At 39.3% G+C, this 27,929-nt stretch overlaps 1 protein-coding gene across 1 annotated transcript in view; it reads left to right on the plus strand.

The window, feature by feature from the left end:
* LOC128659737 (oocyte zinc finger protein XlCOF6-like) overlaps positions 1 to 27,929 on the plus strand; it is a 149,513-nt gene that overhangs the window by 80,328 nt on the left and 41,256 nt on the right. The window contains exon 2 of the mRNA XM_053713317.1: positions 12,207 to 12,278. The gene's annotated coding sequence lies outside the window, so the exon portion shown is untranslated. The remainder of the gene's footprint in view (positions 1 to 12,206; positions 12,279 to 27,929) is intronic.

The following is a 27,929-nucleotide window of genomic DNA, read 5'->3' on the forward strand; positions in this document are numbered from 1 at the left end:
TGCTCCCTCCCTTCATCCGTGTCCTAAAGCTTTGGTATTGGTTCCCACAAGTAAGGATGAAGCCGTGGACCGGACACACCAATGTTGGAGAAAACAGAATTTATGTTTACCTGATAAATTTCTTTCTCCAACGGTGTGTCCGGTCCACGGCCCGCCCTGGTTTTTAATCAGGTTTGAAAAATTTCTTTCTTTATACACTACAATCACCACGGCACCCTATAGTTTCTCCTTTTTCTCCTAACCGTCAGTCGAATGACTGGGGGGCGGAGCCAGAGGGGGAGCTATATGGACAGCTCTTGCTGGGTGCTCTCTTTGCCATTTCCTGTAGGGGAAGAGAATATCCCACAAGTAAGGATGAAGCCATGGACCGGACACACCGTTGGAGAAAGAAATTTATCAGGTAAACATAAATTCTGTTTTATCCTCTTCTGATGAGGATCTATCTGATTCAGAAGATCCTTCCTCAGACATTGACACTGACAAATCTACTTATTTATTTAAAATAGAGTATATGCATTCTTTTTTAAAAGAAGTGTTAATTACTTTGGATATTGAGGTAACCAATCCTATTGACGTTCAGTCTGATAAACGTTTAAATGCTGTTTTTAAACCTGTGGTTTCTCCAGGGGTTTTTCCCATTCCTGAGGGTATTTCTGATATAATTTCCTGGGAATGGAATAAGCCAGGTACTTCTTTTATTCCTTCTTCAAGGTTTAAAAAATTGTATCCTTTACCAGCAAAATCTATAGAGTTTTGGGGAAAAAATCTCCAAAGTTGATTGGGACTATTTCTACTCTTGCTAAACGTACCACTATTCCTATGGAGGATAGCACTTCCTTTAAGGATCCTTTAGATAGGAACCTTGAATCTTATCTAAGGAAGGCCTATTTATATTCAGGTCATCTTCTCAGACCTGCTATTTCTTTGGCTGATGTTGCGGCTGCATCAACTTTCTGGTTGGAAAAATTAGCGCAACATGAATTGGATTCTGACATATCTAGCATTATTCGCTTACTGCAACATGCTAATCATTTTATTTGTGATGCTATTTTTGATATTATCAAAATTGATGTTAGATCCATGTCTTTAGCTGTATTAGCTAGAAGAGCTTTGTGGCTTAAGTCTTGGAATGCTGATATGACATCTAAATCTCTTTCTTTCCAAGGTAATAATTTATTTGGTTCTCAGTTGGATTCTATTATTTCAACTATCACTGGGGGAAAATGAGTTTTTTTGCCTCAGGATAAAAAACCTAAGGGTAAATCTAAGGCTTCTAACCGTTTTTGTTCCTTTCGTCAGAATAAGGAACAAAAATTCAATCCTCCCCCCAAGGAATCCGCTTCCAATTGGAAGCCTTCCTCAAATTGGAATAAATCCAAGCCATTTAGGAAACCAAAGTCAGCCCCTAAGTCCGCATGAAGGTGCGGCCCTCATTCCAGCTCAGCTGGTAGGGGGCAGATTAAGGTTTTTCAAGGATTTTTGGATAAAATCTGTCCAAAATCATTGGATTCAGAGCATTGTCTCTCAAGGGTATCGAATAGGATTCAGAGTAAGACCTCCTGTGAGACGATTTTTTCTCTCACGCATCCCTGTAAATGCAGTAAAAGCTCAGGCTTTTCTGAAGTGTATTTCAGACCTGGAGTCTTCAGGGGTAATCATGCCAGTTCCTCCTCAGGAACATGGTTTGGGGTTTTATTCAAACCTATTCATTGTACCAAAGAAAGAAAATTTATTCAGACCAGTTCTGGATCTAAAAATTTTAAATCGTTATGTAAGAGTACCAACTTTCAAGATGATGACTATAAGGACTATTCTGCCTTTTGTTCAGCGAGGACATTATATGTCCACAATAGACTTGCAGGATGCATACCTTCATATTCCGATTCATCCAGAACACTATCAGTTTCTGAGATTCTCTTTTCTAGACAAGCATTACCAATTTGTTGCTCTTCCATTTGGCCTAGCAACAGCTCCAAGAATCTTTTCAAAGGTTCTGGGTGCCCTACTATCTGTAATCAGAGAACAGGGTATTGCAGTGTTTACTTATTTGGACGATATCTTGGTACTAGCTCAGTCTTTACCTTCTGCAGAATCTCACACGAATCAACTAGTGTTGTTTCTTCGGAAACATGGTTGGAGGATCAATTTACCAAAAAGTTTCTTTATTCCTCAGACAAGGGTCACCTTTTTAGGCTTCCAGATAGATTCAGTGTCCATGACTCTGTCTCTAACAGACAAGAGACGTTTAAAATTGGTCGCAGCATGCCGGCACCTTCAGTCTCAGTCATTCCCTTCAGTGGCTATGTGCATGGAAGTTTTAGGTCTCATGACTGCAGCATCGGACGCGATCCCTTTGCTCGTTTTCACATGAGACCTCTACAGCTTTGTATGCTGAATCAATGGTGCATGGATTATACAAAGATATCACAATTAATATCCTTGAATCCCAATGTACGACACTCTCTGACATAATGGATAGATCACCATCGTTTGGTTCAAGGGGCTTCTTTTGTTCAGCCAACCTGGACTGTGATCTCAACAGATGCGAGTCTTTCAGGTTGGGGAGCTGTTTGGGGATCTTTGACAGCACAAGGGGTTTGGAAATCTCAAGAGGCGAGATTACCAATAAATATTTCTTTCATGTAATTAGCAAGAGTCCATGAGCTAGTGACGTATGGGATATACATTCCTACCAGGAGGGGCAAAGTTTCCCAAACCTCAAAATGCCTATAAATACACCCCTCACCACACCCACAAATCAGTTTTACAAACTTTGCCTCCCATGGAGGTGGTGAAGTAAGTTTGTGCTAGATTCTACGTTGATATGCGCTTCGCAGCAGGCTGGAGCCCGGTTTTCCTCTCAGTGTGCAGTGAATGTCAGAGGGATGTGAAGAGAGTATTGCCTATTTGAATTCAATGATCTCCTTCTACGGGGTCTATTTCATAGGTTCTCTGTTATCGGTCGTAGAGATTCATCTCTTATCTCCCTTTTCATATCGACGATATACTCTTATATATACCATTACCTCTACTGATTCTCGTTTCAGTACTGGTTTGGCTTTCTACTACATGTAGAAGAGTGTCCTGGGGTAAGTAAGTCTTATTTTGTGACACTCTAAGCTATGGTTGGGCACTTTTATATAAAGTTCTAAATATATGTGTTTAAACATTTATTTTCCTTGATTCAGGATGATTAACGTTCCTTATTTCAGACAGTCAGTTTCATATTTGGGATAATGCATATGAATAATCATTTTTTCTTACCTTAAAAATTTGAATTTTTTTCCTGTGGGCTGTTAGGCTCGCGGGGGCTGAAAATGCTTCATTTTATTGCGTCATTCTTGGCGCGGACTTTCTTGGCGCAAAATTTTTTTTGTCATTTCCGGCGTCATACGTGTCACCGGAAGTTGCGTAATTTTTTGACGTTTTTGCGCCAAAAATGTCGGCGTTACCGGATGTGGCGTCATTTTTGGCACCAAAAGCATTTAGGCGCCAAATAATGTGGGCGTTTTTTTTGGCGCTAAAAATTTGAGCGTCATTGTTGTCCCACAATATTTAAATCTCATTGTTTATTGCTTCTGGTTGCTAGAAACTTGTTCATTGGCATTTTTTCCCATTCCTGAAACTGTCATTTAAGGAATTTGATCAATTTTGCTTTATATGTTGTTTTTTCTATTACATATTGCAAGATGTCTCAGATTGACCCTGAATCAGAAGCCACTTCTGGAAAATCACTGCCTGATGCTGGATCTACCAAAGTTAAGTGTATTTGCTGTAAGCTTGTGGTAACTGTTTCTCCGGCTGTTGTTTGTGATGAATGTCATGACAAACTTGTTAATGCAGAAAATATTTCCTTTAGTAATGTTCCATTACCTGTTGCTGTTCCATCAACATCTAATATTCAGGGTGTTCCTGTTAACATACGAGATTTTGTTTCTAAATCTATTAAGAAGGCTATGTCTGTTATTCCTCCTTCTAGTAAGCATAAAAAGTTTTTTAAAACTCCTCATTTTTCAGATGAATTTTTAAATGAACATAATCATTCTGATTCTGAAACTGAGGAGAATCTCTCTGGTTCAGAGGATTCTGTTTCAGAAATTGATGCTGATAAATCTTCATATTTATTTAAAATGGAATTTATTCGTTCTTTACTTAAAGAAGTCTTAATTGCATTAGAAATAGAGGATTCTAGTCCTCTTGTTACTAAATCTAAACGTTTGAATACGGTTTTTAAATCTCCTGCAGTTATTCCAGGGGTTTTTCCTGTCCCTGATTCTATTTCTGAAGTAATCTCCAGGGAATGGAATAATCTGGGTAATTTGTTTTCTCCTTCTAAACGGTTTAAACAATTATATCCTGTGCCATCTGACAGATTAGAGTTTTGGGACAAAATGGGGCTATCTCTACTCTTGCTAAATGTACTACTATTCCTACGGCAGATAGTACTTCCTTTAAGGATCCTTTAGATAGGAAAATTGAATCCTTGCTAAGAAAAAGCTTACTTATGTTCAGGTAATCTTCTTAGACCTGCTATATCTTTGGCGGATGTTGCTGCAGCTTCAACTTTCTTGTTAGAAGCCTTAGCACAACAAATAACAGATCATGATACTCATAGCATTGTTAATCTTCTTCAACATGCTAATAATTTTATTTGTGATGCCATCTTTGATATCATTAGGGTTTATGTCAGGTATATGTCTTTAGCTATTTTAGCTAGAAGAGCTTTATGGCTTAAAACTTGGAATGCTGATATGTCTTCTAAGTCAACTTTGCTTTCCCTTTCTTTCCAGGGTAATAAATTGTTTGGTTCACAGTTGGATTCTATTATTTCAACTGTTACTGGTGGGAAAGGAACTTTTTACCACAGGATAAAAAATCTAAAGGTAAATTTAGGTCTGCTAATCGTTTTCGTTCCTTTCGTCACAATAAGGAACAAAAGCCTGATCCTTCCCCTACAGGAACGGTCTCAGTTTGGAAACCATCTCCAGTCTGGAATAAATCCAAGCCTTTTAGAAAGCCTAAGCCAGCTCCCAAGTCCACATGAAGGTGCGGCCCTCATTCCAGCTCAGCTGGTAGGGGGCAGATTACGTTTTTTCAAAGAAATTTGGATCAATTCGATTCACAATCTTTGGATTCAGAACATTATTTCTCAAGGGTACAGAATAGGCTTCAAGATAAGGCCTCCTGCAAGAAGATTTTTTCTTTCCCGTGTCCCAATGAATCTAGTAAAGGCTCAAGCATTTCTGAAATGTGTTTCAGATCTAGAGTTGGCTGGAGTAATTGTACCAGTTCCAGTTCTGGAACAGGGGATGGGTTTTTACTCATCTCTTCATTGTACCAAAGAAGGAGAATTCCTTCAGACCAGTTCTGGATTTAAAAATATTGAATCGTTATGTAAGGATACCAACATTCAAAATGGTAACTATAAGGACTATTCTGCCTTTTGTTCAGCAAGGGCATTATATGTCCACAATAGATTTACAAGATGCATATCTGCATATTCCGATTCATCCAGATCACTATCAGTTTCTGAGATTCTCTTTCCTAGACAAGCATTACCAGTTTGTGGCTCTGCCGTTTGGCCTAGCAACAGCTCCAAGAATTTTTACAAAGGTTCTCGGTGCCCTTCTATCTGTAATCAGAGAACAGGGTATTGTGGTATTTCCATATTTGGACGATATCTTGGTACTTGCTCAGTCTTCACATTTAGCAGAATCAACTTGTGTCGTTTCTTCGAGAACATGGTTGGAGGATCAATTTACCAAAGAGTTCATTAATTCCTCAGACAAGGGTAACCTTTTTAGGTTTTCAGATAGATTCAGTGTCCATGAATCTGTCTTTAACAGACAAGAGACGTCTAAATTGGTTTCAGCTTGTCGAAACCTTCAGTCTCAATCATTCCCTTCGGTAGCCTTATGCATGGAAATTCTAGGTCTTATGACTGCTGCATCGGACGCAATCCCCTTTGCTCGTTTTCACATGCGACCTCTTCAGCTCTGTATGCTGAACCAGTGGTGCAGGGATTATACAAAGATATCACAATTAATATCTTTAAAACCGATTGTATGACACTCTCTGACGTGGTGGACAGACCACCATCGTTTAGTTCAGGGGGCTTCTTTTGTTCTTCCAACCTGGACTGTGATCTCAACAGATGCAAGTCTGACCGGTTGGGGAGCAGTATGGGGGTCTCTGACAGCACAAGGGGTCTGGGAATCTCAGGAGGCGAGATTACCAATCAACATTTTGGAACTTCGTGCGATTTTCAGAGCTCTTCAGTCGTGGCCTCTTCTAAAGAGAGAGTCGTTCATTTGTTTTCAAAAGGACAATGTCACAACCATGGCATATGTCAATCATCAAGGAGGGACTCACAGTCCTCTGGCTATGAAAGAAGTATCTCGAATTCTTGTATGGGTGGAATCCAGCTCCTGTCTAATTTCTGTTCATATCCCGGGTATAGACAATTGGGAAGCAGATTATCTCAGTCGCCAGACATTACATCCGGGCGAGTGGTCTCTTCACCCAGAGGTATTTCTTCAGATTGTTCAAATGTGGGGACTTCCAGAAATAGATCTGATCTAAACAAGAAGCTTCCCAGGTATCTGTCCAGATCCAGGGATCCTCAGGCGGAGGCAGTGGATGCATTGTCGCTTCCTTGGAAGTATCATCCTGCTTATATCTTTCCGCCTCTAGTTCTTCTTCCAAGAGTGATTTCAAAGATTCTAAAGGAATGCTTGTTTGTTCTGCTGGTGGCTCCAGCATGGCCTCACAGGTTTTGGTATGCGGATCTTGTCCGGATGGCCACTTGCCAACCGTGGTCTCTTCCGTTAAGACCAGACCTTCTATCTCAAGGTCCTTTTTTCCATCAGGATCTCAAATCCTTAAATTTGAAGGTATGGAGATTGAACTCTTGATTCTCAGTCATAGAGGTTTCTCTGACTCCGTAATTAATACTATGTTACAGGCTCGTAAGTCTGTATCTAGGAATATATATTATCGAGTCTGGAAGACTTACATTTCTTGGTGTTCTTCTCATCATTTTTCTTGGCATTCTTTTAGAATTCCTAGAATTTTACAGTTTCTTCAGGATGGTTTGGATAAAGGTTTGTCTGCAAGTTCTTTGAAAGGACAAATCTTTGCTCTTTCTGTTCTTTTTCACAGAAAGATTGCTAATCTTCCTGATATTCATTGTTTTGTACAGGCTTTGGTGCATATAAAACCTGTCATTAAGTCAATTTCTCCTCCTTGGAGTTTGAATTTGGTTCTGAGGGCTCTTCAAGCTCCTCCGTTTGAACCTATGCATTCGCTGGATATTAAATTACTTTCTTGGAAAGTTTTATTTCTTTTGGCCATCTCTTCTGCCAGAAGAGTTTCTGAATTATCTGCTCTTTCTTGTGAGTCTCCTTTTCTGATTTTTCATCAGAAAAGGCGGTGTTGCAAACTTCATTTAAATTTTTACCTAAGGTTGTGAATTCTATCAACATTAGTAGAGAAATTGTGGTTCCTTCATTGTGTCCTAATCCTAAGAACTCTAAGGAAAGATCGTTACATTCTTTGGATGTAGTTAGAGCTTTGAAATACTATGTTGAAGCTACTAAAGATTTCCGGAAGACTTCTAGTCTATTTGTTATCTTTTCTGGTTCTAGGAAAGGTCAGAAGGCTTCTGCCATTTCTTTGGCATCTTGGTTAAAGTCTTTGATTCATCATGCTTATGTTGAGTCGGGTAGAACTCCGCCTCAAAGGATTACAGCTCATTCTACTAGGTCAGTCTCTACTTCCTGGGCATTTCGGAATGAAGCTTCAGTTGATCAGATTTGCAAAGCAGCAACTTGGTCTTCTTTGCATTCTTTTACTAAATTCTACCATTTTGATGTGTTTTCTTCCTCTGAAGCAGTCTTTGGTAGAAAAGTACTTCAGGCAGCTGTTTCAGTTTGATTCTTCTGCTTATAATTTCAGTTTTTTTCATTATAAGATTTAAACTTTGTTTTGGGTGTGGATTATTTTTCAGCGGAATTGGCTGTCTTTATTTTATCCCTCCCTCTCTAGTGACTCTTGCGTGGAAGATCCACATCTTGGGTATTCATTATCCTATACGTCACTAGCCCATGGACTCTTGCTAATTACATGAAAGAAAACATAATTTATGTAAGAACTTACCTGATAAATTCATTTCTTTCATATTAGCAAGAGTCCATGAGGCCCACCCTTTTTTGTGGTGGTTATGATTCTTTTGTATAAAGCACAATTATTCCAATTCCTTATTTTTTATGCTTTCTCACTTTTTTCTTATCACCCCACTTCTTGGCTATTCGTTAAACTGATTTGTGGGTGTGGTGAGGGGTGTATTTATAGTCATTTTGAGGTTTGGGAAACTTTGCCCCTCCTGGTAGGAATGTATGGACTCTTGCTAATATGAAAGAAATGAATTTATCAGGTAAGTTCTTACATAAATGATGTTTTTAGAACTCCGTGCAATTTTCAGGGCTCTTCAGTTATGGCCTCTGCTAAAGAGAGAACCGTTCATTTGTTTTCAGACAGACAATATCACAACTGTGGCTTATGTCAATCATCAGGGTGGGACTCGCAGTCCCCAAGCTATGAAAGAAGTATCTCGGATACTTGCTTGGGCGGAATCCAGCTCCTGTCTAATCTCTGCAGTGCATATCCCAGGTGTAGACAATTGGGAGGCGGATTATCTCAGCCGCCAGACTTTACATCCAGGGGAGTGGTCTCTCCATCCAGATGTGTTTTCTCAGATTGTTCAGATGTGGGGTCTTCCAGAGATAGATCTCATGGCCTCTCATCTAAACAAGAAACTTCCCAGATATCTATCCAGGTCCAGGAATGTTCAGGCGGAAGCAGTGGATGCGTTGACACTTCCTTGGTGTTATCGTCCTGCTTACATCTTCCCGCCTCTAGTTCTTCTTCCAAGAGTGATCTCCAAAATCATCATGGAACAGTCTTTTATGTTGCTGGTGGCTCCAGCATGGCCACACAGGTTTTGGTATGCGGATCTGGTTCAGATGTCCAGTTGCCCGCCTTGGCCACTTCCGTTACGGCTGGACCTACTATCTCAAGGTCCGTTTTTCCATCAGGATCTCAAATCATTAAATTTGAAGGTATGGAAATTGAACGCTTAGTTCTAAGTCATAGAGGTTTCTTTGACTCAGTGATTAATACTATGTTACAAGCTCGTAAATCTGTTTCTAGAAAGATTTATTATAGAGTTTGGAAGACTTACATTTCATGGCGTTCTTCTCATAAATTCTCCTGGCATTCTTTTAGAATTCCTAGAATTTTACAGTTTCTTCAGGATGGTTTGGATAAGGGTTTGTCTGCAAGTTCCTTGAAAGGACAAATCTCCGCTCTTTCTGTTTTATTTCACACAAAGATTGCTATACTTCCTGATATACACTGTTTTGTACAGGCTTTATTTCGTATTAAGCCTGTCATTAAGTCAATTTCTCCTCCTTGGAGTCTTAATTTGGTTCTGAAGGCTTTACAGGCTCCTCCATTTGAACCTATGCATTCTTTGGACATTAAACTACTTTCTTGGAAAGTGTTGTTTCTTTTGGCCATCTCGTCTGCTAGAAGAGTTTCTGAGTTATCTGCTCTTTCTTGTGAGTCGTCTCCTTTTCTGATTTTTCATCAGGATAAGGCAGTTTTGCGGACTTCTTTTCAATTTTCACCTAAAGTTGTGAATTCTACCAACATTAGTAGAGAAATTATTGTTCCTTCCTTATGTCCTAATCCTAAGAATTATTTGGAGAGATCCTTACATTCTTTGGATGTTGTAAGAGCTTTGAAATATTATGTGGAAGCTACTAAAAATTTCAGGAAGACTTCCAGTCTATTTGTTTTATTTTCTGGTCCTAGGAAAGGTCAGAAGGCTTCTGCTATTTCCTTGGCTTCTTGGTTGAAACTTTTAATTCATCAAGCTTATTTGGAGTCGGATCAGGCCCCGCCTCAGAGAATTACAGCTCATTCTACTAGATCAGTCTCCACTTCGTGGTCTTTTAAGAATGAAGCTTCAGTTGATCAGATTTGCAAAGCGGCAACTTGGTCCTCTTTACATACATTTACTAAATTCTACCGTTTTGATGTATTTGCTTCTTCGGAAGCAGTTTTTGGTAGAAAAGTTCTTCAGGCAGCTGTTTCAGTTTGATTCTTCTGCTTTTGTTTTAAAGTTTTTTTCTTTCAAAGTGAAAATAAACTTATTTTTTTGGGTTGTGGATTATTTTTTTCAGCGGAATATGGCTGTTTTTATTTTAATTCCCTCCCTCTCTAGTGACTCTTGAGTGGAAGATCCACATCTTGGGTATTGATATCCCATATGTCACTAGCTCATAAACTCTTGCCAATTACATGAAAGAAAACATAATTTATGTAAGAACTTACCTGATAAATTAATTCCTTTCATATTGGCAAGAGTCCATGAGGCCCACCCTTTTTATGGTGGTTATGATTTTTTGTATAAAGCACAATTATTTCCAAATTTCCTTTTTTGATGCTTTCTACTCCTTTCTTTATCACCCCACTGCTTGGCTATTCGTTAAACTGAACTGTGGGTGTGGTGAGGGGTGTATTTATAGGCATTTTGAGGTTTGGGAAACTTTGCCCCTCCTGATAGGATTGTATATCCCATATGTCACTAGCTCATGGACTCTTGCCAATATGAAAGAAATGAATTTATCGGGTAAGTTCTTACATAAATTATGTTATTTTGTTTGTTTGTTTTATTCTGAAAGAGGAATCGGCAAGTTTTTGCGCCACCTTAAATTGGTATGTAGTTCTATAAACCTTTGGGAAGTTTATTAAAGGTGTGCAGGAATCCATCTATTGACCAGGATAGATAATTATCTTTTTTTCTATCTTATAAACCTTGCTGGTGAGATATTATTTGATAGACAACAGAGTCTTGCTGTTGTTTAAAATCCCGACTCATTTCATTTTATATAGTCTCAAGAACACGTATGATATAATCACTTCACCCCTATGTATTCTCTGTGTTACCAGACTACGGTGCATAAATAGTCTAATACTATCCACCCAGGTTCTAAGTACTTTATAAGAAACTGTATACTTTTATTCTATAACACATTGGGGTCTGACATGCTTCATATGGTATGAAATCTCAGTGATTGTTCAAGAATAACCGATGCTCAACCACATCATGATAATGCATCTTTAAATTCTCTTTTCACATTTCTTGGTTTAAAGAGTTATTTTTGTAATAAAAACAGAGCTTCTGCTAAACGGTAATATGCAAACCCTGACATAAATCTTTATTAGCAGCCTCACACTGTTGTGTTTTATATAATGATGAGAAAATATTGTTCTGTATTTTATTATGATAAAGATTAAATATTTCACTTCCTATAAGAAACAGAGTTTATAAAAAAAAAACTCAACTGTACTTTTAATTTGTTTTCTATATTTTTCATGCTGTGTTAATGAATTTAACATTAAAGGGACATGAAACCCACATTTTTTCTTTCATGATTTAGAAAGAGAATGCAATTTTAAACATATTTCTAATTTACTTCTATTATCTAATTTTTTTATTCTCTTGCTATTCTTTGCTGAAAAGCATATCTAGATATGCTCAGTAGCTGCTGATTGGTTGCTGCCCATAGAAGCCTTGTGTGATTGGCTCACCCATGTGCATTGCTTTTTCTTCAACTAAGGATATCTAAAAAAATGAAGCAAAATAAATAATAGAAGTAAATTGTAATGTTGTTTTAAATTTGTATTCTCTACCTGAATCATGAAAGAAAGATTTTGGGTTTAGTGGCCCTTTAAGTTCTTTCATTTAAAAAGCCCAATTTAATACATAATGATTTAAAGCAGTTTGTAAAATGAATGTTTGTAGCAGAACCAAACAATATTTTGAAATTTTGAGGAGTTGTGTCCAATAATACTGTTGTGGGGTTGTTCCTGTTATTCAATGAGCAATAGATTCTTAATTATGAGCCAACCAGAATCCTTTATTTCCCTATAGGTTTATAATTAACTGTAGAGCCCAGATAAACCATTTTCATTTAATATTAGTCTGAAGCTGCTATTTGCTCCAGTAATAAATATCACTCAGCTTATGGCCCTGTTGTATCAGTCTCATCACTGATCTAATGATAAATATCTTGTGATCTGCATATTATTTTATTTCTAATGAGGTTATTTTATAATACATTTCTTATTTCTATTAGCTGCACCTGTTTATCATCAGAACGTTTATCCCACTGATCTGTGACGGATTCTTGTTGTTAGTAAAGACCTTAGTAAGTGTATTCTGCACCTTCAGCTGCTGCTGTTTATGTCACATGATCACAGACTTAAAGGGACAGTGTCCTGTAAATTTGTTTTCCCCTTAAAATAACAAGAAACCTCAAATGTTTTTCATCATTTAAATAGAACATATAATTTTTCAACAATTTTCCAACTGACTTCTATTATGATATTTTCTTCATTCTCTAGGTATCCTTTATTGAAGCAGCTGCAATGCACTACTGGGAGCTAGCTGAGCACATATGGTGAGCCAATGACAAGAGGCTTGTATGTGCCACTAATCAGCAGCTAGCGCACCATAGTGCATTATTTGCTTTGTCACAAAGGTCCCCAAGGGAATAAAGCAGATTTGATTATAGAAGGAAATTGGAAAGATCATAAAAGTGTAATTGTGACTTTGCTGTCCCTTTAATGTGTTTCTAATGACTTGTTTTACCGGTGTATAAAATAGTATAAAGTGTATGGGAAATTTCACCTTTAGCTTTATTTTTATGTGAAATAACTGTTTGGTGTTTTTAATTTATTTTCATTATTAAATTGTACACAGCCTTTTAAATGACCTGAGGCTCCGGCCCCTACTTAGCATATGCAGGAGATCACATTATATAAACATATGAGTCTGTTATTGGCTGATAGCTGTCACATGGTACAGGAGTCTGTTATTGGCTGATAGCTGTCACATGGTACAGGTGCAGAACTACATTTATCAGAAAACAATTTAGTGCTCTTTTAAATTTCATAGTAATTTTCTTTCATGTAATTAGCAAGAGTCCATGAGCTAGTGACGTATGGGATATACATTCCTACCAGGAGGGGCAAAGTTTCCCAAACCTCAAAGTGCCTATAAATACACCCCTCACCACACCCACAATTCAGTTTTACAAACTTTGCCTCCCATGGAGGTGGTGAAGTAAGTTTGTGCTAGATTCTACATTGATATGCGCTTCGCAGCAGGCTGAAGCCCGGTTTTCCTCTCAGAGTGCAGTGAATGTCAGAGGGATGTGAAGAGAGTATTGCCTATTTGAATACAATGGTCTTCCTCTAGGGGATCTATTTCATAGGTTCTCTGTTATCGGTCGTAGAGATTTTTTCTCCTACCTCCCTTTACAGATCGACGATATACTCTTATATACCATTACCTCTACTGATTCTCGTTTCAGTACTGGTTTGGCTATCTACTATATGTTGATGAGTGTCTTAGGGTAAGTAAGTCTTATTTTATTTATGACCCTCTAAGCTATGGTTGGGCACTTTATATGTAAAGTTCTAAATATATGTTTTAAACTTATATTTGCCATGATTCAGGATATTCAGTATTCCTTCTTTCAGACTGTCAGTTTCATTTTTTTGGGAAAATACTTATGAATTAATATTTTTTCTTACCTTAAAAATATTAAAATTGACTTTTTTCCTTGCGGGCTGTTAGGCTCGCGGGGGCAGAAAATGCTTTAATTTATTGCGTCATTCTTGGCGCAAAATTTTTGTCATTTTCGGCGCCATAGTTGACGCCGAAAGTTTGTTCGTGGTTGCGTAATTTTTTGATGCATGTGTGTTACAGACGTTTTTTTGCACCAAAAAATGTGGGCGTCATTCTTGGCGCCAAAAAATGTGGGGGTCATACTTGGCACCAAAAAATGTGGGCGTTATACTTAGCGCCACTTTTTTTCACATTATTTAAGTCTCACTTTTTTGTTGCTTCTGGTTGCTAGAGGCTTGTTTGTTTTGCATTTTTTTTTCCCATTCCTGAAACTGTCATTTAAGGAATTTGATAATTTTGCTTTATATGTTGTTTTTTTCTATTACATATTGCAAGATATTTCAAACACTGTTCCTGTATCAGAAAATGCTGAGGGATTCCTTTTGACTGATATCAGTCCTACCAAAGCTAAGTTAATTTATTTTAATGTTATGAATGTTTATCTTTAGCTATGGTTTGTAATAAGTTATCATGATATACTTTTACATGCAGAGTCCATTAGTATTTATGCTTTATATATTGCTATTCTTTTTACATCTTATGTACAAGATATACTTAGGAATTTATAAGAATATTTTTCTGATTCTATTTTTTTTTTTTTTTAAATAATTTTTTATTGAGGTTTTATAATACATACAAAAGAAAAGAAAACAAACATCGCCTCATATTGCCAATAGTAAACATGTCAACATATATAGAACAAGAACATTTGTAAAACAGCGTACAAATATAGGAGAGCAAGGCTAATCAACCTCTATTTTATAATTTTTCAATCTTACTTTGTCAGACTAATTAGAAGGCCACTCATGGACCCTTTTAAGTGTAATAAAAGAATCGATATGTTAGTCTGGAGAATAGCCGCTTTTGGGCTTAATGATAGCTGGGGGGAAATAGGGAAAAAGTCAGCGGGTAAGCACCGCTCGGAGCATGGAAGAAAGGGGAAAAGAAGGGGGGGGGGCGGAGGCATCAGAAATATAGTTCCTATAACTCTAGTTCAGTTTTCGCATTAAGGAACCTCACTAGATATCATATGGTATCCGTTGAACTAATGTTAATAGAACATACTGTGTGTTAAAACAAGCGATTCTACACATAAAGATACAAGACTAAAGGTAATCTATCTAAACTAGTTTCTGTAGGTAGTTTACCTTAGTATACCGTACATATTTAAATATTATGACTCTGTTACCATGTGAGAGCTAATTGGGATTTGGGCCTGAGGCATAAAACTGACAGGAATGTGACTTCCAAGATTCATATCTAGTGTTTAAATATTGCTGTCTGACTTATTTTAGACATCCGAAATCTCAACACAAATCTGATAGCTTTTGAGAGGCAAAGTGCTAGACGGCTATTCGAAAGATAAGACAGCTCAGGGGAATATATACAGATCAGAGCCACCTTCTCTGAGAATGATATAAACACTACATCTCTAGAGAAGAATATTAGGCAGCATAAATAACTTTACTATAGCTACGAGCATATGATATAATTGTCAAAATGATATTGAGCAATATGTACTCAAAATATTGTCAATTATCTATACCTATTGTGACCAATGTCATTTAGTGGGTATGGTAAGTATCAGTGTCATTTATCAGTAGAGGAAACCTACTATTAATCGTATGCTATCTGATGTAAACAAACAGAGAGAGGTATACCTAATATATTATAATGTAAAAAAAAAACAAGAAAAAAAGAAAGAAAATATTATCCTATACAAAAGGACAAAAACCCAAGCTAAATAATTTAAACATGTAAATTACAGACAAAACTGTCTATGCCTAATAAGAGGCATATAATATAGCGTTTGTACCAGTTAGCATTGGGACCTAAGAATTAGGACATAACTGGTCGAAAATTGCTGAGAAGTGAAGGTACAGGGGCTCTAAAGTAGCCAAATAAATACATTAGTGAATTCGTTAAGACAGTCCTGTAACGCTACTTGCTGCATACATTTGGTATAATAAGCTCTACCCATGTGCTATTATGGAGTCTAATTAAACTTCTGTGCGTATAAACAAGTGGCACTGGGTTAGACTTTGTACTTTAAACAAGTAGTAAGTATCAGCAGACCTAGATGCCTGGGTTATAGACAGTTAGATTCTCCTATTGACTACTAATCTCTATAGCAAAATTTATAGTAATACAACATCCAGTCCATAGGATAATAGGGTATTTGGTATTTTAGGTTATAGAAGAGCAGTCGTGTAAGGCATTCTTCAGGATATATCATAACTTTGAATACAGAAAGAAAAAGCACAATAAAGTAACCAAAATTAACATTTCACCTCCTAGCTCGGCTATAGCTATGGGCTGGTCTAAGTGTGGGATATGCTAAATCAGGCTTTTGCACTGTATATGGTATCAGGTATGGTGTACTGTAATAATTTTTATGACTTACAGAGCTTGCATGCGTATATATTTTCTTGTATTTATCAAATAGATAGAGAGTATAACTGTGCATAAATACATATCAAAAAAGGAAAAAACACTTGCAGATATGTTAAAACAATTCTTATACAAATAATATGGGAAAAGAAGTACAATATAAGAACAATATAGAAGGGTATAGCTTCTGCAAATCAAATCAGTTCACATCATCTTGCAATCTAGTGAAAGTAAGCTAATCCCTGCAGGAGAATGTGATAGCAAACCAGTTATATTAAACTTTTAACTCCACTTATCTCCATCTTAGCGTCCTATTATAAGAAAAGCAGGTATTAGTAATACCCTAAGCAGTTCAAATCTTATCCTACGACTTGTGGGTAGTCACACTATCAGCTGTCTGAGCCCTTAAATCAGTCCTGCGGGTTCAAATATCTCAACCGATGCCTTCTCTCATATAGAGACTGTTAGAAGTAGGGTAGCCAAACAGATCCAGATAGCTTTGTGAATGGTATTGATAGTTGTGGGAACTCAGATTGATCAAGTCACCTCTGTAAACAGCCAATTTCCCTTTAGTGGGCCACCACGCTGTGATTTTTGCTGGGCTATATTCCAGCTTATGTGGAAAGTGCCCTTCTTGTTGCTTGGAATCCATTTCAATGGCTGAGATCTGTAGGGCACTGCTCTGCCCAGGAGAACATGTTTGCACTGACCTCTTATAACTTGCAGTCTGATTCGCCATCTTGCGCCCCGCCACGGCTTCCTTTAATATTCCAAGTGGTAGATATGAGTCACCCGCCAATTGGTTTCGATAGTCTCTTGTTTCTCCCTGTATTTTGGGACATTTAATGACTGGAGACCTGAGTTGAGGCAGACGTGAGTGGGGAGAGGGCTTCTGACACCGCACAGCCTTATTCTGGGTAAGTCCCACTTGTTGAAAACTGTTGGCGGCTGTGTGAAGCGCTGTAGCTGTGCAGGATTGTTCCGGGTCCTCTCTAGCAGTAACTTTGGTCAAACTCCCTCTGGGCTGCCTTTCCTGCGATCGATCAGAGATATATCGAGTGAGCTGTGGGTCTGCAATCTGGTCAGCCGCGTGGGCGTCTGAGTAAAGTAGGGAAGCGACGCCATCTTGGTTGCGGAGCTCCATAAAAATAGACCGCAAGCTGAGAAATTGGCTGTCAGCTCTCTCCAACATGTCCCGCAATAGAAGAGTAAAATACCTGGAGGAAACCTCCATTCTTGAGGCAGGTTGAGGAAAAGATATAGATGCTTAGGACTTCAATAAATCATAGTTCTAGGAAATAAACATCAGGAGCTCTGTTAGAGCACGTCTTTCCTCTTAGGCAGTTGGCTCCGCCCCCCCTTTCTGATTCTATTTTAAAGGCTTTGTCTGACATCCCGCCTTCTAATAAAATTTTTAGGTCTTTTTCAAACTTCTTTTTTAGTTGATGAAGTTTCAAATGACCAACAACATACTGAATTATCCTTCTCTGATGGTGTTTTTTCTCATTCAGAATTTTCTTCATCAGATATTGACACTAACAAATCTACTTTTTTATTTTTTAATAGATTACATTTGTTCTTTGTTGAAAAGGTGTTGATTATTTTGGATATTGAACTAACTAGTTCTTTTGATTTTAAAGACTAGCTAACATTTAAATTCTGCTTATTAATCTTCTGTGGTTTCTTCAGAGGTTTTTTTCCAGTTCCTGATACTAGGGAATGGAATAGGCTGAGAATTTCTTTTATTCCTTCTTTAAGGTTTTTAAATTGTATTCTTTGAGGAAATATTCCTCAAGTTAATGGGGCTATCTCTACTCCTGCTAAACATACTATTATTCGTATAGCAAATAGTATTTATTTTTTTCCTTCAGATGGTGGTATCTTATTTAAGGAAAATTATTTATTTTCAGGTACTTTTCTTAGACCTGTAATTTATTTGGCTGATGTTGCAATTGCTTCATCTTTCTGGTTGGATACTTTAAGATCAAGCATCGGATTATGATTTGTTTAGCATTGTTAAGTTGATCAACATGCTAATAATTTCATTTGTGTCGTCATTTTTTGATATTTTCTCAAATGAGGTTTAATCTATGTCTTTAGCTATTTTAGCTAGAAGAACTTTGTGATTTCAATCTTGGAATGCTAATTTGATTTCTAAATTCCATATTTCTTTTTTCCAAGGTAATCAATTATTTGGTTCATAATTGGATTCAATTCTTTAACTGTTACTATGGGCTTCAAGATTGAGTTCTAAGACTAAACTTTAAGCTTATATTAGTTTTTTGTTCTTACTAAGGAACGGAATCCTAAATTTTTCCCCAAGTAACATGTTTATAATTGGAAGTTTTTCTTCATTCAATTAAGCCATTTAAAGGTTCAAAGTCAGCTCCCCAAATTTGCATGTAGGCGCGGTTCTTATTCCAGCTTACCTGGTAAGGGGCAGGTTAAGACTTTTTTGAAATTTGTTTGGTTCAATTCGGTCCAAACTTCTTAGATTTTGGGTACAGAATAGGATTCAGAGTAAAACCGTCTGTGAGAAGTCTTTTTTTTTCTCTATCATATTCCAGCTATTCCAGTAAGGCTCACACTTTCCTGAGGTGTGTTTCAGACCTGTATGTTTTGGGTACTTGTGAAGCGTGGCTGGTCACCCGTTGGGGCTCAAGGCGCTGCTCAGACCTGCAGTTTTCTGGGGTATTTATACCAGTTCCATTTTAGGAACAGGGTTTGGATGTTTTATTCAAAACTTTTCATTGTTCCAAAGATAGAAAATCTTTTTGAATTGTCATATAAGTGTACCATCTTTTAGAATGGTGTTTATATGTTTTATTCTGCCTTTTTGGTCAGTGATGGCATTATTTGTTTACAATAAATACAATAGATGCATATCTTCATTTTCTGTTTTCATTCAGATTATTTTCATTTTCTGAGATTCTCTTTTTTTGACAAGCATTACCAATTTGTTGCTTTTTCTTCTGGTCTAGCGACAGCTCTAAGAATCTTTTCAAGGTTCTCAGTGTTTCCTTATTTGGACGGTCTCGTGGTACTGGCTCAGTCTTTTCGTTCTGCGGAATCTCATACGATTCAACTTTGTTGTTTCTTCAAGACATGATTAGAGGATCTTTTTATCCAAAGCTCCTTGATTCCTCACACAAGGGTCACCTTTTTTTAGGTTTCCAGATAGATTGTGTCAATGTCTTTGTCTCTAACAGACAAGTTAGAATTTTTTTGGGTTCCATTTATCGGAACCTTCAGTCTCTATTATTTCCTTCAGTTGCTATATGCATGGAAGTTTTAGGTCTCATGGCTGCAGCATTGGATTTGATTCCCTTTGCTCATTTTCATAGGAGACCTTTCCAGTTTTTTATGCTTAATTAATGGTGCAAGGATTCTAGGATATCACTTTTTATATCTTTGAATCCCAATGTTTGACTATCTTTGATTTAGTGGTTAAGATCACCATCATTTAGTTCTACGGGTCTCTTCGGTTCATTCAACCTGGACCATGATCTCTACAGATGCAAGTCTTTTAGGTTGGGAGGCTGTCTGCGGATCTCTGTCAGCACAAGGGGTTTGGAAATCTCAGGAGGCGAGATTACCATTTGATATTTTGGAACTCCGTGCATTTCTCAGAGTTCTTCAGTTTTGGCTTCTTTTTGAAGAAAGAGACGTTTATTGTTTTTCAGACAGACGTCACAACTGTGGCGTATGTCAATCATCAGGGTGGGACTCTCAGTCCTTAGGCTGTGAAAGAAGTATCTCGGATATTTGCTTGGGCTAAATCCAGCTCCTGTCTAATTTCTGTGGTCCTTTTCCCAGGTATAGACAATTGGGAAGCGGATTATCTTATCAAAGAGATCAAGAACAGATACAAAGTTTCGAAAATTTACAAAGTACAGATTATTCGTGACAAGAGACAGTGATAGTGATTACTCACTAAGAAGAGCCGAGCCCTGAGTAGCGACTCGTGTCAGTATCTTCATGTACATCATCCTCACTGAAAATAGCTGAATTACTATCTGAATCCTGTCATTCTCTTCACTCTTTGTACATTTTATAGTTTTACAACATCAACACAACTAACTATAACAATACCCAGCTTCACCCATAGATGATTCAAATGCATTCAGGGATCTGGTGGACGTTCCCACAAGGGAAAAAAAAGGAAAAATGTTAGCTTCCTCGCAAATCACTCCCCCCGCCGACCCTACGTGTTTTATTCATTCCTTCTACAGGATCTGTGAGATTAGGATCTAGTCTCCTCCACCCTCCCCCATCTGTGCTTCCCTGTCATATAATGCTGTCCACTCTCCCCTTAAGGAGGCTGTAAGGAGAACTTCAGTCTGTGAGAACAGACCAAGTATTTGTCTCTGTATTGTGGGATTTTGTGTTTTCAGAAATGTTCCCGATTTCATGAGAAAAAGTCTTAGTCTGTGTGTAGTGTCAAGTTTAACGTCAAATTGTTCTACAAACAGCTGTTTGTAAAGTTTACGTTTGAACTGTTCTATGGTAGGTGGCTTCTTGCTTACCCACAAGCATAATATGCAGTTTCTGGCTATCAGCATTACCACTGTCAATAGCGCATGATGTTTATGGGGGATGACTTTCCATCTAAAAAAGCAAATTTGCTCTAGTTGTATATTAACAGATATGCCTGTCGCGCATTTCAGCCAATGTTGGAATCTGGCCCAAAATTGTCTCACTAAAGGGCAGAGGAATAAGTAATGTGGAACACCTGGTGCCGAAACTCCACATTTGCCACATTTGTTTGGCAAATGCGGATTCCACTTAGAAAATCTGTTGGGAGTAATGTAGTCAAAATGAATCATTCTCACCTGTGCCTCACTTAGAGGCATATTTAGCGCTGCCTATATCTGCAATGGTGATATCTCCAATTCCTCTCACCATTTATTTATCCACAGTCAGCTTCTGACAATCCGTAACCGACTTGTGCATCAGGGTCCTATATATGGTAGAGATTGAGAAGTTCCCTACTCTGAAGGACGTCTGTGATATCTCAAACACCGAGGCGTCCCAAAAGTTCGGGTCTTTTAGTTTGATATCGTCTGTGTAATGGCGTACCTGAAGGTAAGCATAAAATTGTTTATTAGGAATGCTATATCTTGCACTTAAGTCACTAAACATTCGAACTGTACGCGACAGTGGGTCGAGCAGGTCTCCCACAGTTCGTATTCCCCGTTCTCTCTATTGACGAAAAGGTAATGTATCTGTGCCTGCTGGGAAGTCTAAGTTAGCCACTATTGGCAGTATTTTAGCGGAGGGTCTACGCAGCCCCAGTCTCTTAAGGGCCAGACACCAGGTGGCTAGTGGACCCTTGTTAAGAATGGAAGCTTTAATATGTGGAGGCGTCTCACTCACCCTTAAGGACGGCAGGTATGAGAGGTCCAAAGGTTTCAGCGCCGCATTTTCTAGATCAAGGTCACAGAAATGGGAGGTACCCAGTTGCCAGTCCAAGACTAGTCTGATCAATGCCGCCCAATTGTACATTTTGAAGTTTGGGAGACCAAGGCCCCCGTTGTTATATGGGTGATGCAAGAATTTTATTGCAATTCTAGGTTTGCCTCCCTGCCATACAAATTTTCTGATCGCCATATTCAAAGATCTCAGATCTCTTCTGTGTAATAAAAAGGGTAACATTAGCATTGGGTAAAGTAGTCTTGGGAGTGTGACCATTTTTATGAGGCTAATTCTTCCCATGATGGATAGGGGTAGGGAGCTCCATTGCTGGAGTTGTCTGCTCACAGCTGCACATTGGCTCGGAAGATTAGTCATACATACTTTGAGGGTTCCTATGTAGGTGGATACCTAAGTATGTGAGCTTATTCCCCACTTCCGTAAAGGGGTATGTCCTCTTACTATTGGGGTGCTTATTCAGCCACAATATTTTCCGATTTCCCGGCATTGACCTTGTAGCCTGAGAAGGCTCCAAAGTCCTGGATATAATGCTGAGAATTTTGGGAATATGCGGAGCAGGATCTTCCACGAACAGCATCATATCATCGGCATATAAGGCCAAATGTTGAGGCTTGCCGTGCACCGCAATGCCTGGAAAAGTTTGTCTGAGCTTAATGGCCAGTGCCATTAGTGCCAGATCAAAAAGGAGGGGAGACAGGGGACAAGTCCAGTGAGAACATGCCATTAGCAAGAACCCTGGCCACCGGTCGTGAGTATATGTTGTGAATGAGCAAACGCCCCAGCAATATTGAAACGCCTCAACGTATTGCCCAAGTGGTCCCACTCTACTCTGTCGAAGGCCTTCTCCGCGTCCAAGGATAGCAGGAAGGCCTCCGACACGTCCTCTCTGTTCTGTCCTTCACCCCTCCTCCAACAGAAGTCAATGACCTGCAGAACCCGACGCAGGTTGACCGTTGATGAACGCTTATAGACAAATCCAGTCTGATCCAGATGAAGAAGAGAAGGCAACAGTATCTTCAGACGTGCCGCCAATACTGCCATGAAAATCTTATAGTTGACGTTCAGCAGTGAGATGAGTCTGTAAGATTCTTTGGGAATGAGCGTTATATGAGCTGCGGAGCAGTTCGAGGATGGTACGAGCCCCTCCTGGAAATATCCATTGTACAGTTTCAATAACGGCTTGGATATATTGGGTTTCAATAGATGGTAGAATTCAGTGGGCAAGCCATTAGGGCCTGGTGTTTAACCAACGCCATGTTCATTATGGCCTTATCCAACTCCTCATTTGTGATAGGAGAATTCAATTGGTCTAGTTGTTCACTGCTAAGCCACGGGAGATACATTTTGGTCCTCCTTGAATCACTGACAGCAAATACCTTGACGATATCCATGGGGGCAGTGCACATCTGCCCTCCATGTTTTAAGGAGACAATGTACCTTTTCGCCATCCTGGCTTTAACTATGGAGGCCAGTAGTTTCCCTGACCGGGTTTCAGAATCTGTGAAATTTAGTGGCCATTTTAATTAGCCCCGACGCTGCCTGCTGAGACATGAATGCATCCAAATTTTCTTTGGCAAGAATGTAAGCATTATATAACGCTCTGGTTTTAGCGGTACAGTTGTCTCTGTACGCAATAACTAGGGTCTTTTACATCGATACATATTTAGCCTGAGTCTTACGCCATATAAGAAATTATGTTGCCTGCCTGAACCACCTTGGCTGTTTCCCACAGCAGTTGAAGATTCCCTGCATGAGCCAGGTTATCCGTGTAGTAGTCATTCCAAGACTGTGCCAGGAATTGCTTGAAGTGTACCGAGGTGTTGAGATAAGTAGGAAATCTCAGAGTGTTTCTGTTGGCTGGGCGTTTGCTAAGTCGGAGCGTGAGTTCCATTGGTGCATGATCCGACAACAAGATGTCATGAATATTGACTTGCTGCACCAGCAAAATGATCTGATCAGAGATCATAAAAAGGTCTATCCTGGACAATGAAGCCTTAGCCTTACATATGCAAGAGCAATCTCTAGCCTCTGGATGGCGCAGTCCCCATATATCACATACCCCAAGTTCTTTTTCCAGGTTATTGAAAATCTTTTTCTCAAACCTTCCCTTATACTTAGGCTTGTTGGTCTCTGCAGAGAGCCCTGAAGTCCGTAGCCTATCACACATTGGGTCTGGTGCCAAATAAAAGTCACCCCCCAATATAATCTTTGTGTCTAGGTGTTGTGTAAGATTTCTGGTAAGTTGGGCCCAAAATGTCGCGCTTTTCTGATTGGGGGCGAACACGTTACACAAGGTGTAGAGGTGAGCGCCCAATTTGATCTGAACAATGAGGTAACGACCCTCTGGGTCCTTGTGTGTTTTAACAATGTCTATAGCCAATTTCTTACCAAAAAGGATAATCAGGCCTCTGCTAGAGCTAGTGTGTGATACATATATAACTCTGCCCACCCAGTCTGCTTTCAGCTTCTCGTGTTCAGAGTCTGTCAGGTGCGTCTCCTGTAAAAGAGCAACATCCGTGTGTAGTTTACGTAAGTGTGTGAGTATAGCCTTTCTTTTAATTGGTGAATGGATTCCTCCAACATTCCAGGTGATAAATTTAGCTACCATTTATTTCCTTTTCCAGAGGCAGCGAGCATTGCACCCACGAACGGAGGGGAGAGGGGGAAGCGAGGAGGAAGAAAAAGAATGAAAAAAAAAAGGCAGTGGGGGAGGGCCTCTGTATGTAACCGACCATCGGAGAATGATCTCTATTCATAGTTTGTACAAATGAGGAAAAAAAAATCTTGAGACGCTGATGCTGTGCATCAAATGTCCAATGGTCTTTGGCAGAGATAAGAGACCTCCCGTATTCCCACTGATCTTCAGGGAAAAATTCCCCAGAAATAACTTTGTCCAAGAAAATTGCACACCTATTAAGATGGCAAGCAGTCAAAGAAAAAAAGGAAAAAAGACTACTGCCATCCACAATTATAGTCCACCATTCCCCAAAGTGAAGGAAAAATGTTACGGGCAACATTAATACAGAGAAAAAAAAGTTATTAACATTGATACATATAGGATGATATATATATCAGCGAGGTGTCCAGGTCGTCCCATTCTCCAGCCCGGTAAATAACCTGGGGGCATAAGTGTGTCTCTGAAACTACACCCTGTGTCATGGGTTACGCGATGACCTGGGACCTGGCTTGGGCACCATAGACTTACCCCCTGCCACGTAAGCAGGAGAAACAGAAACAAAATTGTACTTAACAGTTGTTTAAAAGTCTTAGCAAATATTACCCTCATGCATTTCAACATTGTCAAATAACAAATGCCTAGCAGATTCCAGATAATTATACTAGCAAACATCTTGGTTCTGTTTCTCAACCATTTTTTAAAAAGGGCATTGTGCCCAACTTTCATAAATGTATGATTAACCAATCGTCCCCCCTTCCGCCATTCACTGATTGCAGGATATTGCCCTGGGTGCCACACCAGATTGTTATCAGAGGGTATAGCCCTTTCACCTAGTATCATTTCTGTACTCATCGGGCTTTCACCCAGTGCAATACACCAAGCAGCAAATACAAAATAGCAGATGTTAACAACAAAACCCATCAGTATCTCAAACAGTTTTCTCAACTCTAATTAACTAAGTGTGCCACCTCTCAGTCAGGATCAACTTGCATTGCTTCTCTGCGAGCGTTACCAGGCCACTCCCGAGGCTCCCCCAAGAAGGCTTGAGCCTCTGAGTGGGAGTCAAAGAACTTGGGGCCGTTAACTGTTAATAGTTTCAGCCTTGCCGGGTATAGCAAGTATACCTTTCAGCCTTCCCTATTCAGGGAGGAGCATATCGCAGAAAACTCTCTCCTTTTTTTCATCAATTCTGCAGAATAATCCTGAGTTTAGTATTTTCAGCAGGGAGGGAAGTCTACGATACGCTCGGAGTACCTGCACCTTCACTTGAAAGTGCAAGAATGTAATCATTACTTGCCTAGGAGGCTGCCCTTCTCTAGGATTCTGTCTTTCTGGGCCCACTCTATGCGCTCTCTCAACACTGCGCCTTATAGTACCTGTTGCTATGCCTAGGAGAGATGAAAGGTCATGTTCAATAAAGTGTATTATTTTAGATGGTTTGACAGATTCAGGTAGACCCACAAGGCGAACATTATTTCGCCGAGATCTATTCTCTAGGTCTTCTAGGCGCTAATATAAGATTTGGTTCTGGTGCGTTAGGTCCTCAACCTTTCTTGTGTTTGTAACATTAAAGTCCTCTAGCTCTGAGACCCTTTCCTCCACCTCATTAAAGCGAGCTGTTATTTCCTTAACCTCACCAGCTAGTGTGTCTACACCTCTCTGAATGTTGTCCATCTTGGGCATAAAAAGTGAAGTAAGCTGATGCACTATGGCATGGGATTCAGTGGGTTCAGACACGTTATCATTAGTTCTTTCATGTAATTAGCAAGAGTCCATGAGCTAGTGACGTATGGGATATACATTCCTACCAGTAGGGGCAAAGTTTCCCAAACCTTAAAATGCCTATAAATACACCACTCACCACACCCACAACTCAGTTTTACAAACTTTGCCTCCCATGGAGGTGGTGAAGTAAGTTTGTGCTTGATTCTATGTTGATATGCGCTTCGCAGCAGGTTGAAGCCCGGTTTTCCTCTCAGAGTGCAGTGAATGTCAGATGGATGTGAGAGAGTATTGCCTATTTGAATACAATGGTCTTCCTCTATGGGATCTATTTCATAGGTTCTCTGTTATCGGTCGTAGAGATTTCTTCTCCTACCTCCCTTTTCAGATCGACGATATACTCTTATATACCATTACCTCTACTGATTCTTGTTTCAGTACTGGTTTGGCTATCTACTTTATGTAGATGAGTGTCTTAGGGTAAGTACTCTGGATGGCGCAGTCGCCATATATCACATACTCCAAGTTCTTTTTCCAGGTTATTGAAAATCTTTTTCTCAAACCTTCCCTTATACTTAGGCTTGTTGGTCTCTGCAGAGAGCCCTGAAGTCCGTAGCCTATCACACATTGGGTCTGGTGCCAAATAAAAGTCACCCCCAATATAATCTTTGTGTCTAGGTGTTGTGTAAGATTTCTGGTAAGTTGGGCCCAAAATGTCGCGCTTTTCTGATTGGGGGCGTACACGTTACACAAGGTGTAGAGGTGAGCGCCCAATTTGATCTGAACAATGAGGTAACGACCCTCTGGGTCCTTGTGTGTTTTAACAATGTCTATAGCCAATTTCTTACCAAAAAGGATAATCAGGCCTCTGCTAGAGCTAGTGTGTGATACATATATAACTCTGCCCACCCAGTCTGCTTTCAGCTTCTCGTGTTCAGAGTCTGTCAGGTGTGTCTCCTGTAAAAGAGCAACATCCGTGTGTAGTTTACGTAAGTGTGTGAGTATAGCCTTTCTTTTAATTGGTGAATGGATTCCTCCAACATTCCAGGTGATAAATTTAGCTACCATTTATTTCCTTTTCCAGAGGCAGCGAGCATTGCACCCACGAACGGAGGGGAGAGGGGGAAGCGAGGAGGAAGAAAAAGAATGAAAATAAAAAAAGGCAGTGGGGGAGGGCCTCTGTATGTAACCGACCATCGGAGAATGATCTCTATTCATAGTTTGTACAAATGAGGAAAAAAAATCTTGAGACGCTGATGCTGTGCATCAAATGTCCAATGGTCTTTGGCAGAGATAAGAGACCTCCCGTATTCCCACTGATCTTCAGGGAAAAATTCCCCAGAGATAACTTTGTCCAAGAAAATTGCACACCTATTAAGATGGCAAGCAGTCAAAGAAAAAAAGGAAAAAAGACTACTGCCATCCACAATTATAGTCCACCATTCCCCAAAGTGAAGGAAAAATGTTACGGGCAACATTAATACAGAGAAAAAAAAGTTATTAACATTGATACATATAGGATGATATATATATCAGCGAGGTGTCCAGGTCGTCCCATTCTCCAGCCCGGTAAATAACCTGGGGGCATAAGTGTGTCTCTGAAACTACACCCTGTGTCATGGGTTACGCGATGACCTGGGACCTGGCTTGGGCACCATAGACTTACCCCCTGCCCCGTAAGCAGGAAGAACAGAAACAAAATTGTACTTAACAGTTGTTTAAAAGTCTTAGGCTTAGATTTAGAGTTTGGCGTTAGCCGTGATAACCAGCGTTAGAGGCTCCTAACGCTGGTTTTAGGCTACCTCCGGTATTTGGAGTCACTCAAAATAGGGTCTAACGCTCACTTTTCAGCCGCAACTTTTCCATACCGCAGATCCCCTTACGTAAATTGCGTATCCTATCTTTTCAATGGGATCTTTCTAACTCCGGTATTTAGAGTCGTGT

Source organism: Bombina bombina, chromosome 5 (assembly GCF_027579735.1).
Source record: "Bombina bombina isolate aBomBom1 chromosome 5, aBomBom1.pri, whole genome shotgun sequence".
Lineage (NCBI taxonomy): Eukaryota > Metazoa > Chordata > Amphibia > Anura > Bombinatoridae > Bombina > Bombina bombina.